This window comes from Bombina bombina, chromosome 3 (genome assembly GCF_027579735.1).
Source record: "Bombina bombina isolate aBomBom1 chromosome 3, aBomBom1.pri, whole genome shotgun sequence".
Taxonomy (NCBI): Eukaryota; Metazoa; Chordata; class Amphibia; order Anura; family Bombinatoridae; genus Bombina; species Bombina bombina.
In genome coordinates this window covers 862179539-862192858 of record NC_069501.1, presented here as the reverse complement: position 1 = coordinate 862192858, position 13320 = coordinate 862179539, and the positions used below count along the sequence as shown (strand labels likewise).

Sequence of the window (13320 nt, the reverse complement as noted above, 5' to 3'; positions counted from 1 at the left end):
TACCTTATACATGAGGTTTTTAAATGTGAGTGTGATGTATTAAATGTGTTTTAGGTTGTAATTTTAAAGGGCCATAATACCCAAATGTTTAAACGCTTGAAAGTGATGCAGCATAGCTGTAAAAAGCCGACTAGAAAATATCACTTGATCATCTCTATGTAAAAAAGAAAGATATTTTACCTCAAAAGTTCCTCAGTAGCCACCTCCCATTGTAAAGGATTTCTAAGCAGCATTTTAGTGTGTCTATCCTGGGACATCTGAAGGGATGAGCATCGTGCACTCATCTTATTTCACCAATCAAGTAAAGGAAGTTTACAATGAAATCTCATGAGAGTCAAGTCAAATCTCATGAGATCACAGTAAAAGTTCATGACCTCAGCACTGCTGATGCTGATTGGCTGCTGTTCATTTCTTCATTTTTTAAAAAATTTTTACCTGCAGCTGGGAGCAGTTGAGTATAACTTTTTACACAGAACTTACTCTGCTGAGCAGAGGAGATTGTGAGGTAAAATAGCTTCCTTTTTTACATAGAGATGCTCAGGTGATATTTTCTTGTCAGCTTTTTACAGTTATACTGCATCAGTTTCAAGTGATTTAGCATATGAGTATTATGTCCCTTTAATAAACAGTATTACACTATTTGCTGTTTTTTTCTCATTTCTCCTATGAGAACAACAAGAATAAACCGTGACCAATCTGAGAAAAATACACAGTTTGGAGGTTTCTACCACTGATAAGAGGCATTATCTTCCCAAACAAGTCCCTCTAAAAGGCAAATACAAGGCAGATACATCAGATGCGTCTATCACTTACCTCATACCGATTGTGGTAATATAAAGTAAGTGGACACCCAAAAGTGGATTAAACAAGAGGACCTTCATATATTGATCTAAAGGAGAAACGTTTCTTTGTGAAATACACCTGGGTTTCCTTTAAGTAGAACATATATTTAGAGCTCTAATGAGAGTTTTATGAACATCTATATACTGTATATACATTTTTATTTATATGGTTATAATATAATGTACAAACCAACTATAATATCCAGCGCTTTCTATACTCTTGTATAAGATATATATATAAAAATAATAAAGGTCAATTGCACAGCTCAAACACTCCACATCATATTAAATAAGGATTCCTGGAAAGAATATATTAATCATCCAGGGGTGCACGAAGGTACTGGGAATAATAAAAAAATAAGATAGAGAGAAGAAGAAAAAAAAAAAAAAAAGAAGAAGGAGTACTTTAGCCAGCAACCTCCTATAAAAATGATCAAATAGATATTAACAGACCCTGAATGGATAGGGATAATCAGAGACACAACACAGTAAGGGAAGTCAATATGATAATAACCCTTTATTATCCATCATAATGTAAATAAACAATGATATCCACCTTAGTTAGTGAGAAAAATAACAGTTAAATACCCTAAGTAGCCACTAGAAAAACTAATACATTTGGGTGACATAAACCTGTCATTAGTACAGTCCCTGCAGCAGTGTACACTGAATTCTGATAGTGGTATAGACTCTTGGCTAATATGTATTCATCTGTAAGCAAGGTGTGTGTGTGTATATATATATATATATATATATATATATATACCCCAAGGCAGAACATAGAGTGATCTGAGATGTCATCGCAGAAAATGCAGCATGTCTGCAGAAAGAACAGGAACTGTTAGCACTTTAACTTTTCAGAGCTGCTCCACATTGGGCTCTTCTTTTTAAACTGAGCTGTTCTCTGGCTGCATTGTATAAATTTTCCTTAACACAGTGCATCCAGAGCAAAGTGCTGTTTGAAGACAACAATCAAATATGCAGTAGTGCTGCAAAGCAGCAGTGCATTGATTGTTGTCTGGCTCTGAGATTTTTGCAAGCTCGTTCCCTAGCTTTTCACAGTCTGCAAAGCTGTTTTTCTCTGAATGTAAGATGTTCGTATGAGCAATGCACCTTTTTTATTACTACATTTCTATGTTAGACTAAGAGAGAAAAGGAAACAAATTAATTCAAGAGACATTTTACAATTACTTTTTTTGTCTGTAGCTAATTTGCAATGCAATTTTTAACTACTGCACTAGATTATACAACTTTAAATATTGCTTTATTCTCCAGTTAACCAACACATTGCAATTGATCTGGTGCTTTAGTGTAACTGACAAATTTATCATTTTATTTTATTTAAAAATGACCTGCAGAAAAATTTTCACTAAAAAAATCACATCGCAGAAAGTGAAGAAAAGTTCTGTCTCTGGGTTATGGGTATATATATATATATATATATATATATATATATATATATATATATATATATATATATATACATATATACATACACACACACATATACATACACAATATATATATATATATATATATATATATATATATATATATATATATATATATATATATATATATATATATACACACACACATACACACACATACACAGTGTATATACACACACACACACAGTGTATATACATACATATATATATATATATATATATATATACATATATACACATACATACACACTTTTTTTTTAGACATGTATATGTATGTATCTCTATGTTAAAGCCCTTTGCCTGCCTCATATATTTGAGCCCTTATAACTTTTTGTAACTGTACCTTAAATGCATTTATGATGTTTTTTGGTGACACTTCTTTGCTTTGCATAACAGTTAACAGTTTATTCTAGCATTAATCGCTATCGTGCTCACATGTTCGCATTTACTTTCAACTTGTAATACGAGCGATCCTTCCAATGCGCGGAAACAGCCACGATAAGCCTAATATCGCTTGTGTGTAACTATTAGTGCATCGTTTTTTATCTGGCCCTCTCTTTGCAGTTTTCTACTGTAAAGGGGTGTAGCTAGAGAAAAACAAGCGGTTACCTTATGATGCAAAACAGAGAAGCTACCCAATTGAGTGAGTGTAGGAGGAGTACTAACATGGGTGAAGTGAGTGTGTTAGAGTGCTAGCAAGGGTGGGTCAGTGTGGAAGGGTGCTTGCAAGGGTGAATCAGTGTGGTAAGGTGCTAGCAAGGATAAACAAATATGTATGAAGGTATATGTATGAAGGTAAAGTGAGAGTAGATGAGTATGTCAGTTTTCATCATACCGTGGTCATTGAGAGTCAAAAATAACAATAATTACATTAAAACAAGCATTGCTTTTTTATGTCTTGCCTTATGTTGTTAGAGCTGTGGTCTATTTGAAAGTGACACATCTCGGGGCTGCAAAAATATTATTTCTTTCCTAAGATATGGTGGGTCCACGATGTCATCAATTACTGTTGGGAATATCACTCCTGGCCAACAGGAGGAGGAAAAGAGCACCTCAGCCAAGCTGTTAAGTATCACTTCCCTTCCCACAAACCCCAGCCATTCTCTTTGCCTTCGTCAATGGAGGAGGTGAAGTTTTGGTGTCTGAATAAAATTCAATATTTTTCGCTACAAGCAAGATTTTTGGGTCTAGCCATACTCCACATTAGTCTCTTCAGTAGGGCAGTGGTGGCTTTAAAGCAGTTAGGAACTTGTGAGGTGGGACTGCATTTTCCTAACATGTTGCTGCTTTTATATAGAAAGCCAGAGTAGGTTTACTCAGTTCTTTCATTTTTCCACAGGTCTCTGAAAGGTGTGGCGTCCTTTCATACCGTGTGAGCTGTCCTCCTGCCGGACAGCTAGATGTGCAGGTAAGTGCCTTTTGTCTTCTGGGGCTAGGAGGCTGTCACTGAAGGGGTTAAAATCCTTAATGGAAGATATTTCTGGCAGTGGGCAGGCACAACATGGCATGTGATTTTGGAGACTTAGGGGTTAATCTCCCCAATAAGGCAAGGAAGGAGTTCTCTCTCTATTGGGGGCTCAGAGTTAAATTTAATCCTCACTTATTTTTAAAACAAGAACTCTGTTTATTTAAACATTAGGGGTTAACCCTATGCTAATTCTCATGTTTCTCAGAGTAATAGCGGTAACTATTAGGAGAGCACGCTCTTTCACTTTCAGCTCCATTCCTATGGGGGGAGTATGGTGTGCCATTCCTCTGCTTTTTGAGAGTAAGTGGAGCAGTGTTATTTTTATTATTTTTCTTGTCCTGCAATAAAAGTTCTTAGTCAAGTATTACTACGTTTTTTTTTCGGCAGGATGAAGCGCTATGAAACAGAAACTGCGCTTCATCCCCATGACGTTTTTTTCATGGCCCCGCCTTTTTCTCCTCAGAGAAGCGGAGCTGCACCATTTTAGGCTTTAGGCTCTTGTTGAGTCAGTGTCTGTAACTCTGCCTCATTCTCCGGCTGTGAACGGAGCAGCGTTCTCGTTATGCCTGTCACTGGGTCTTCAGCGGAGCAGCTTTTATAGAGAGGCCGCCCTGATAGAGAGAATCAGCATTTTAGAAAACATATGGCTTGAAGAATGTTATTTGATAATAACCTGTTCCTGGTGGAAACATTATTTTTAAATACAGATATTCTTTAGTGTGTATGTGCATACATTATTAAAAAGTCTAGTGAGCTAACAGGGCGAATATTTATAAATCCTCAAGTTAGGTTTTTTAAATGAAGGTTATTTCCACTGTAGTTTAGTGGTAATCAAATCCAGTCCAGGATATACTGTTCCTAGAAATTAATGATTATGACTCTTGAGGACCAAATAACAAATGTTGTCCCATATTTAGAATGCATCCTTTCAGAATAAAGATATTCTTTTTATTGAGCCTCATGTCTCTCAGGACAAATTTTATATAAAAAAAAAGTGTCTATGCACTTCAGTGCTGCTTGAATAGCATTGTGGCTAAGTAAGCAGTTTAGTAACAGAGTTACTGGTTTGATTCACTATACTGGTAGTGCGCAAATATACAAGCTAATGAATGTACAGATAGGTTGTTGCCCTCTGAGCCTCTTGTCTCCAAGGATAATGCTGTAAAGGTAATGCCACAGCTTTCTCCTTAAACGCCCCGGCCTCTATGGTGTCACATGCAGTGCCCTGCGGTTCCTCTCAATCTCCTGGAGGAGTGTATTTGCCTGCAGATTTTGCAGCTCAGGTATCCTCTGTGGTATCTGCAGCTTTATCTGTTTTTCTTTTCCTACAGGAATTCTGCTACACAGGTTGCTCTATCTCCTAAGGCTGGTGAGGAGGATTCACCGGTAGCTTCTGAGGGTGAAATCTCAGGTTCGGACAGTATATTTCCTTCATCTGATGCTAAAGTGGCCTCTTTCAGATGTATGCTTGAACACCTCGTGTACTGTTAAAAGAGGTTTTAGCTACTTAGACAACACAGATACCCCTGTCGTCAACCCTTGGAAGTTTTGTAAATTTATCTTTTCTATGATGTTCCTTCCTATGAGGAAGTGTTTCTAGACGTGCTATGAAAAATTTTCTCAGGAATAGGAGAAGCTAAGGATACCTTTCTCCCTGTCTTCCATCTTTTAAAGGATTTTCCTGTCACTGACTCCATTAAAATGCACAGTGCCTTGAGTAGAAGGGAGCATTTCTACTATGGCTCAGAGAACTTTGATCCCTATGAAGGATAGCTGCTCCTTTACGGATCAATGGATAAGAAGCTGGAGGTTTATTTGATCATCTAGAGCAAAGCCTTGTCTAATTAGACTTGCTGTGCTAGCCACGGTGTGTTGTGGCTGAAATCTTGGTCAGCTGAGAAGCCTACCTGTGGCTTAGAGGTACAGCCTAGGCTTTATAACTCTGCAGATGCAAGTTTAATATCCAATTTGACCAAACCATGCGACAACCATGGCCATATTTGGAATATATTTCATGTTTCCTCCGAGTCCAATCTTCTGGCGCTTCCTTACAAGGGTTAGACCTTGTTTGGACCTGGTTTGGCAGATTTAACCTCTGACTTTACGGGTGGAAAATAGTATTTTCTACCACATGTCAAGAGGAATAGACTAACCAACCAGTCTTGGTACAGGGGCAGATTTCTTCTTTCTAGAGTATCTGCAGTCCAGGTATGATGAGAGGCATTCTTTAACTGGGTTCAGGACCTTCCTCTCTGGGAGTGATAGTTCCAGTAAGGGAACGGGGTCTAGGTATTTATTACAAGTTTTTCAGAATACAGTCCTTCAAAGTAGTATCCATTCTCCTTTTGGTTCAAGGGGGTTTGTTCATGATGAACATGGACCTGAATGATTTGTATCTTCTTGTTCCCATTATCCGGGACCTTTTCAAGTTCTGAGATTCAAAATCCTAGAAAGATTCTTTCAGTTCTTGGGGAATTACAGGGGTGCCATCCTGGACAATATATGGTTCAGGTGTCATCCTTCCTTCGAGCAAACTCTTTTAAAAAGAGATCTTGTTTTTTCTTACTTTTACCTCTCTCTAAAGTCTACTGCTCGGCCAACAGCAAGCTGTAGTGGTCCAGTAGATAGCTTAGCCATCTTGTAACCAGAGGGTTGGGAGTTTGAATCCAGCTGCAGCCGATTTTCCCTTCACTTTCAGTGGCTCAAGGTATAGAGGCAATTGGTCTGATGGTTCCATGGACGTCATACCTTTACTCAAGTCCATTTGAGAGCTCTGCGGTCATGCATGCTCAGTCAATGGAGTGGTGACCACTCAGATCTCTCTCAGAGGATAGGTCTAGTTCAGCTTTAAGAGACTCTTTCCGTGGTTTTCTCAGGAGTATCCGTCTCAAGGTGCATACTTCCGGAGACTTTCCTGGGTGATTGTGACCACGGACACAAGCGTGCTGGGCTGAGGAGCAGTCTGGAACTCATTAATGGAACATATACTTTGGATTCTAGAGTAGTCTGCTCTCCCCATCAACATCTTGGAGTTGAGAGCGATTTTCAATGCTCTGAGGGCTTGTCTTCAGTTGTCCTTAGTCCGGTTAATCAATCTATTGCCACACTGCCCTGAATGCACCTGATCCCATCTGATAGCGGAAGTTAAGCAGGGCCAGGCCTGGTAACTACCTGGATGGGAGACCACCTGGGAACGCCTGGTGCGGAAGGTGTTTTTAAAGGATCCAGTAGGACAATATCACCTCAGTGGCTAACATCAACCACGGGGAGGAACCCGGGGTTCCTTAGCCATGAAGGAGGTGTCATGGTTTGCTCAGTGGGCGGAAGCTTACAATTGCTGTCTGCCATCCACATTCTAGGAGTGGTCAACTGGGAAGTGGATTTCCTGAGCAGACAGACTTTTCATCCCGGGGAGTGGACTCTCCATCCGGAGGTGTTCTCCAGGTTAACCCTCAAATGGGGGTGCTGGAGTTGGATCTGATGGCGTCTTGGCAGAACACCAAGCTTCAAATGTACGGTTTCAAGGTCAAGAGATCCGTAGATCTTAGTCTAGCATACCCGTTTCCTCCGTTTGCTCTCCTTCAATGAGTCATTCCTCGTATCAAACAGGAGAGAGCATCGGTAATTCTAATAGTTCCTGCGTGACCTCGCAGGACCTGGTATGCATACCTAGAGAAGATGTCATCTCTTCTTGCCTCTAGGAAGGACCTTCTAACACAAGGTCCATTCCTTCATACAAAAATAGTTAATCTAAAGCCGATTGCTTGGAGATTGAATGCTTAGTTCTATCTAAGCGTGGTTTTTCTGAGTCGGTCATTAAGACCTTAATTCCGGCTCCTAAGCCTGTTTCTAGAAAGATTTACCATAAGGTATGGCGTATATACATTTATTGGTGTGAATTCAAGGGCTACTCTTGGAGTAAGGTCTGGATTCCTAGAATTCTGTCTTTTCTTCAGGAAGGTCTGGAGAAGGGATTGTTAGTCAGTACTCTGATAAGTCAGATTTCTGCACTATTTTGTTTCATAAGCGTCTGGCGAAAGTGCCAGATGTTCAATCTTTTTGTCAGGCCCTGGTCAAAATCCGGCCTGTGTTTAAGTCTGTTGCTCCTCCTTGGAGTCTTTACCTTGTTCTTAAAGTTTGGCAGCAGGCTCCATTGGAGCCATTGCATTCCATAGATATTAAGTTGTTTTCTAGGAAGGTTTTGTTTCTTTTTGCTACCTCTTCTGCTTGTAGAGTTTTGGAACTCTTGGCTTTGCAGTGCGATTTGCCTCATCTTATATTTCATGCTGATAAGGCGGTTCTTCGTACTAAGTTGGGTTTTCTACCTTAAGTGGTTTCAGATAGAAATATTAATCAGGAAATTGTTGTTCCTTCTTTATGTCCTAATCCTTCTTCTCATAAGGAACGTTTGTTGCACAACTCGGACGTTGTGCATGCTCTGACATTCTTCCTACAGGCGACTAAGGATTTCAGCCTGTCCTCTGCCCTTTTTGTTTGTTTCTCTGGAAAGGGTAAGGGTCAGAAAGCTTCTACTAATTCTCTCTCTCTTTGGTTGAGAAGTATAAATTAGTTTGGTTTATAAGACTGCTGGTCGGCAGCCTCCTGAGAGAATTACAGCTCATTACACAAGGGCTGTCTCCTCTTCTTAGGCCTTCAAAAATGAATCTTCAGTGGAACAAATTTGCAAGGCTGCAACTTGGTCTTCTCTGCATACTTTTGCTAAATTTAATACTTTTGCCTCGGCCGAGGCTTCTTTTGAGAGAAAGGTTCTTCAAGCGGTGGTGCCTTCTGTTTAGGTCTGGATGTCTTGCTCTACCTCCCTAGTCATCTGTGTCCTCTAGCTTGGGTATTGGTTCCCAACAGTAATTGACTACGTTGTGGACTCCCCATATCTTAGGAAAGAAAACAAAATTTATGCTTACCTGATAAATGTATTTATTTCCGGATATGGTGAGTCCACGACCCCTCCCTTTATTTTAAGACAGTTATTTTTTATTAAACCTCAGGCACCTCTACACCTTTATGTTACTTCCTTTTTGCATTTCCCTTTGGTCGAATGACTGGGGTTTGTGGGAAGGGAAGTGATACTTAACAGCTTGGCTGTGGTGCTCTTTGCATCCTCCTGCTGGCCAGGATTGATATTCCCAACAGATCAAAATAGTTAATGCTCCTATATGTTTGGAAGAAGTTCCAAAGGCTATAGAGGCAACTAAATTAAGTAAGGCACCAGGAACGGATCAGTTACCGGTTGAGTTCTACAGATTACTTAAGGATCAAATTGCTCCTACTTTGACCTGTCTATTTAATGACTATTTTATAGGGGGGGAAACAATGTCACGGTTCTTCTCGGCATCAATCATCACCCTTATTCTCAAGAAAGACAAGAATCCATCAGACCCTGGGTCATATAGAACTATTTCTCTGTTAAACACAGATTATAAACTGCTTACCTCTATAATAGCTAACCGGCTAAAAAAGCCATTACAAGAAGTTATACACTCAGATCAATCTGGGTTTATGATCAATAGATCTCCGACCAAGAATATCCGGAAAACATACATGATGCTGGAACACTTTTGGAACAAGCAATATCAAGCCAAATCAGTACCTAAACAGGATCTGGCTATGGTGATGATTGATGCCAAGAAGGCTTTTGACTCCATAATCTGGGAACATCTATATAATGCTCTGATTAATTTTGGTTTCTCTGGAAATTTGATAAATTTCATTAAAAACATAATTTATGCTTACCTGATAAATTTATTTCTCTTATAGTGTATCCAGTCCACAGATCATCCATTACTTATGGGATATTAACTCCTCCCCAACAGGAAGTGCAAGAGGATTCACCCAGCAGAGCTGCTATATAGCTCCTCCCCTAACTGCCATTACCAGTCATTCGACCGAAAACATGCAGAGAAAGGAAAACCATAGGGTACAGTGGTGACTGTAGTTTAATGGAAAAATTACCTGCCTTAAAGTGACAGGGCGGGCCGTGGACTGGATACACTACAAGAGAAATAAATTTATCAGGTAAGCATAAATTATGTTTTCTCTTGTTAAGTGTATCCAGTCCACGGATCATCCATTACTTATGGGATACCAATACCAAAGCTAAAGTACACGGATGACGGGAGGGACAGGCAGGCTCTTTATACGGAAGGAACCACTGCCTGAAGAACCTTTCTCCCAAAAACAGCCTCCGAAGAAGCAAAAGTGTCAAATTTGTAAAATTTGGAAAAAGTATGAAGAGAAGACCAAGTTGCAGCCTTGCAAATCTGTTCAACAGAAGCCTCATTCTTAAAGGCCCAAGTGGAAGCCACAGCTCTAGTAGAATGTGCTGTAATTCTTTCAGGAGGCTGCTGTCCAGCAGTCTCATAGGCTAACCGTATTATGCTTCGAAGCCAAAAGGAGAGAGAGGTAGCCGAAGCTTTTTGACCTCTCCTCTGACCAGAATAAACGACAAACAGGGAAGACGTTTGTCGAAAATCCTTAGTTGCCTGTAGATAAAATTTCAGGGCACGGACTACATCTAGATTGTGTAGCAGACGTTCCTTTTTCGAAGAAGGATTAGGACACAAAGATGTAACCACAATCTCTTGATTGATATTCCTGTTAGTGACCACCTTAGGTAGGAACCCAGGTTTAGTACGCAGAACTACCTTGTCTGAATGAAAAATCAGATAAGGAGAATCACAATGTAAGGCAGATAACTCAGAGACTCTTCGAGCCGAGGAAATCGCCATTAAAAACAGAACTATCCAAGATAACAACTTAATATCAATGGAATGAAGGGGTTCAAACGGAACCCCCTGTAAAACATTAAGAACTAAGTTCAAACTCCATGGTGGAGCAACAGTTTTAAACACAGGCTTGATCCTAGCTAAAGCCTGACAAAAAGCTTGAACGTCCGGAACTTCTGACAGACGTTTGTGTAAAAGAATGGACAGAGCTGAAATCTGTCCCTTTAAGGAACTAGCGGATAAACCCTTTTCTAAACCTTCTTGTAGAAAAGACAATATCCTCGGAATCCTAACCTTACTCCATGAGTAACTCTTGGATTCGCACCAATATAAGTATTTGCGCCATATCTTAAGGTAAATCTTTCTGGTAACAGGCTTCCTAGCCTGTATTAAGGTATCAATAACTGACTCAGAAAAACCACGTTTTGATAAAATCAAGCGTTCAATTTCCAAGCAGTCAGCTTCAGAGAAATTAGATTTTGATGTTTGAAGGGACCCTGGATCAGAAGGTCCTGTTTCAGAGGTAGCGACCAAGGTGGACAGGATGACATGTCCACTAGATCTGCATACCAAGTCCTGCGTGGCCATGCAGGCGCTATTAGAATCACTGATGCTCTCTCCTGTTTGATTCTGGCAATCAATCGAGGAAGCATCGGGAAGGGTGGAAACACATAAGCCATCCCGAAGGTCCAAGGTGCTGTCAAAGCATCTATCAGAACCGCTCCCGGATCCCTGGATCTGGACCCGTAACGAGGAAGCTTGGCGTTCTGTCGAGACGCCATGAGATCTATCTCTGGTTTGCCCCAACGTCGAAGTATTTGGGCAAAGACCTCCGGATGAAGTTCCCACTCCCCCAGATGAAAAGTCTGACGACTTAAGAAATCCGCCTCCCAGTTCTCCACTCCCGGGATGTGGATTGCTGACAGGTGGCAAGAGTGAGACTCTGCCCAGCGAATTATCTTTGATACTTCCATCATTGCTAGGGAGCTTCTTGTCCCTCCCTGATGGTTGATGTAAGCTACAGTCGTGATGTTGTCCGACTGAAACCTGATGAACCCCCGAGTTGTTAACTGGGGCCAAGCCAGAAGGGCATTGAGAACTGCTCTCAATTCCAGAATGTTTATTGGTAGGAGACTCTCCTCCTGATTCCATTGTCCCTGAGCCTTCAGAGAATTCCAGACAGCGCCCCAACCTAGTAGGCTGGCGTCTGTTGTTACAATTGTCCAGTCCGGCCTGCTGAATGGCATCCCCCTGGACAGATGTGGCCGAGAAAGCCACCATAGAAGAGAATTTCTGGTCTCTTGATCCAGATTCAGAGTAGGGGACAAGTCTGAGTAATCCCCATTCCACTGACTTAGCATGCACAATTGCAGCGGTCTGAGATGTAGACGTGCAAAGGGTACTATGTCCATTGCTGCTACCATTAAGCCGATCACCTCCATGCATTGAGCTACTGACGGGTGTTGAATGGAATGAAGGACACGGCATGCATTTTGAAGCTTTGTTAACCTGTCTTCTGTCAGGTAAATCTTCATTTCTACAGAATCTATAAGAGTCCCCAAGAAGGGAACTCTTGTGAGTGGAAAGAGAGAACTCTTCTTTTCGTTCACCTTCCATCCATGCGACCTTAGAAATGCCAGTACTAACTCTGTATGAGACTTGGCAGTTTGAAAGCTTGAAGCTTGAATCAGAATGTCGTCTAGGTACGGAGCTACCGAAATTCCTCGCGGTCTTAGTACCGCCAGAAGAGCACCCAGAAGATGTGAAGATTCTCGGAGCCGTAGCCAATCCGAATGGAAGAGCTACAAACTGGTAATGCCTGTCTAGAAAGGCAAACCTTAGATACCGGTAATGATCTTTGTGAATCGGTATGTGAAGGTAAGCATCCTTTAAATCCACTGTGGTCATGTACTGACCCTTTTGGATCATGGGTAAAATTGTCCGAATAGTTTCCATTTTGAACGATGGAACTCTTAGGAATTTGTTTAGGATCTTTAAATCCAAGATTGGCCTGAAAGTTCCCTCTTTTTTGGGAACCACAAACAGATTTGAGTAAAACCCTTGTCCTTGTTCCGACCGCGGAACCGGATGGATCACTCCCATTAATAAAAGATCTTGTACGCAGCGTAGAAACGCCTCTTTCTTTATTTGGTTTGTTGACAACCTTGACAGATGAAATCTCCCTCTTGGGGGAGAGAATTTGAAGTCTAGAAGGTATCCCTGAGATATGATCTCTAACGCCCAGGGATCCTGGACATCTCTTGCCCAAGCCTGGGCGAAGAGAGAAAGTCTGCCCCCCACTAGATCCGTTCCCGGATCGGGGGCCCTCGATTCATGCTGTCTTAGGGGCAGCAGCAGGTTTCCTGGCCTGCTTGCCCTTGTTCCAGGACTGGTTAGGTCTCCAGCCTTGTCTGTAGCGAGCAACAGCTCCTTCCTGTTTTGGTGCAGAGGAAGTTGATGCTGCTCCTGCTTTGAAATTACGAAAGGAACGAAAATTAGACTGTCTAGCCTTAGGTTTGGCTCTGTCTTGAGGCAGGGCATGGCCTTTACCTCCTGTAATGTCAGCGATAATTTCTTTCAACCCGGGCCCGAATAAGGTCTTCCCTTTGAAAGGTATATTAAGCAATTTAGATTTAGAAGTAACGTCAGCTGACCAGGATTTTAGCCACAGTGCTCTGCGTGCCTGAATGGCGAATCCGGAATTCTTAGCCGTAAGTTTAGTTAAATGTACTACGGCATCTGAAATAAATGAGTTAGCTAACTTAAGGGCTTTAAGCTTGTGTGTAATCTCATCTAATGGAGCTGATTCAAGTGTC

General features: G+C 41.1%; 1 protein-coding gene and 1 pseudogene across 1 annotated transcript in view; one reads left to right on the top strand and one right to left on the bottom strand.

Annotated features, from left to right (window-relative positions):
- UGGT2 (UDP-glucose glycoprotein glucosyltransferase 2) overlaps positions 1 to 13320 on the bottom strand; it is a 991813-nt gene that overhangs the window by 848600 nt on the left and 129893 nt on the right. The window lies entirely within an intron of this gene.
- Positions 6855 to 6973, top strand: LOC128654827 (uncharacterized; annotated as a pseudogene).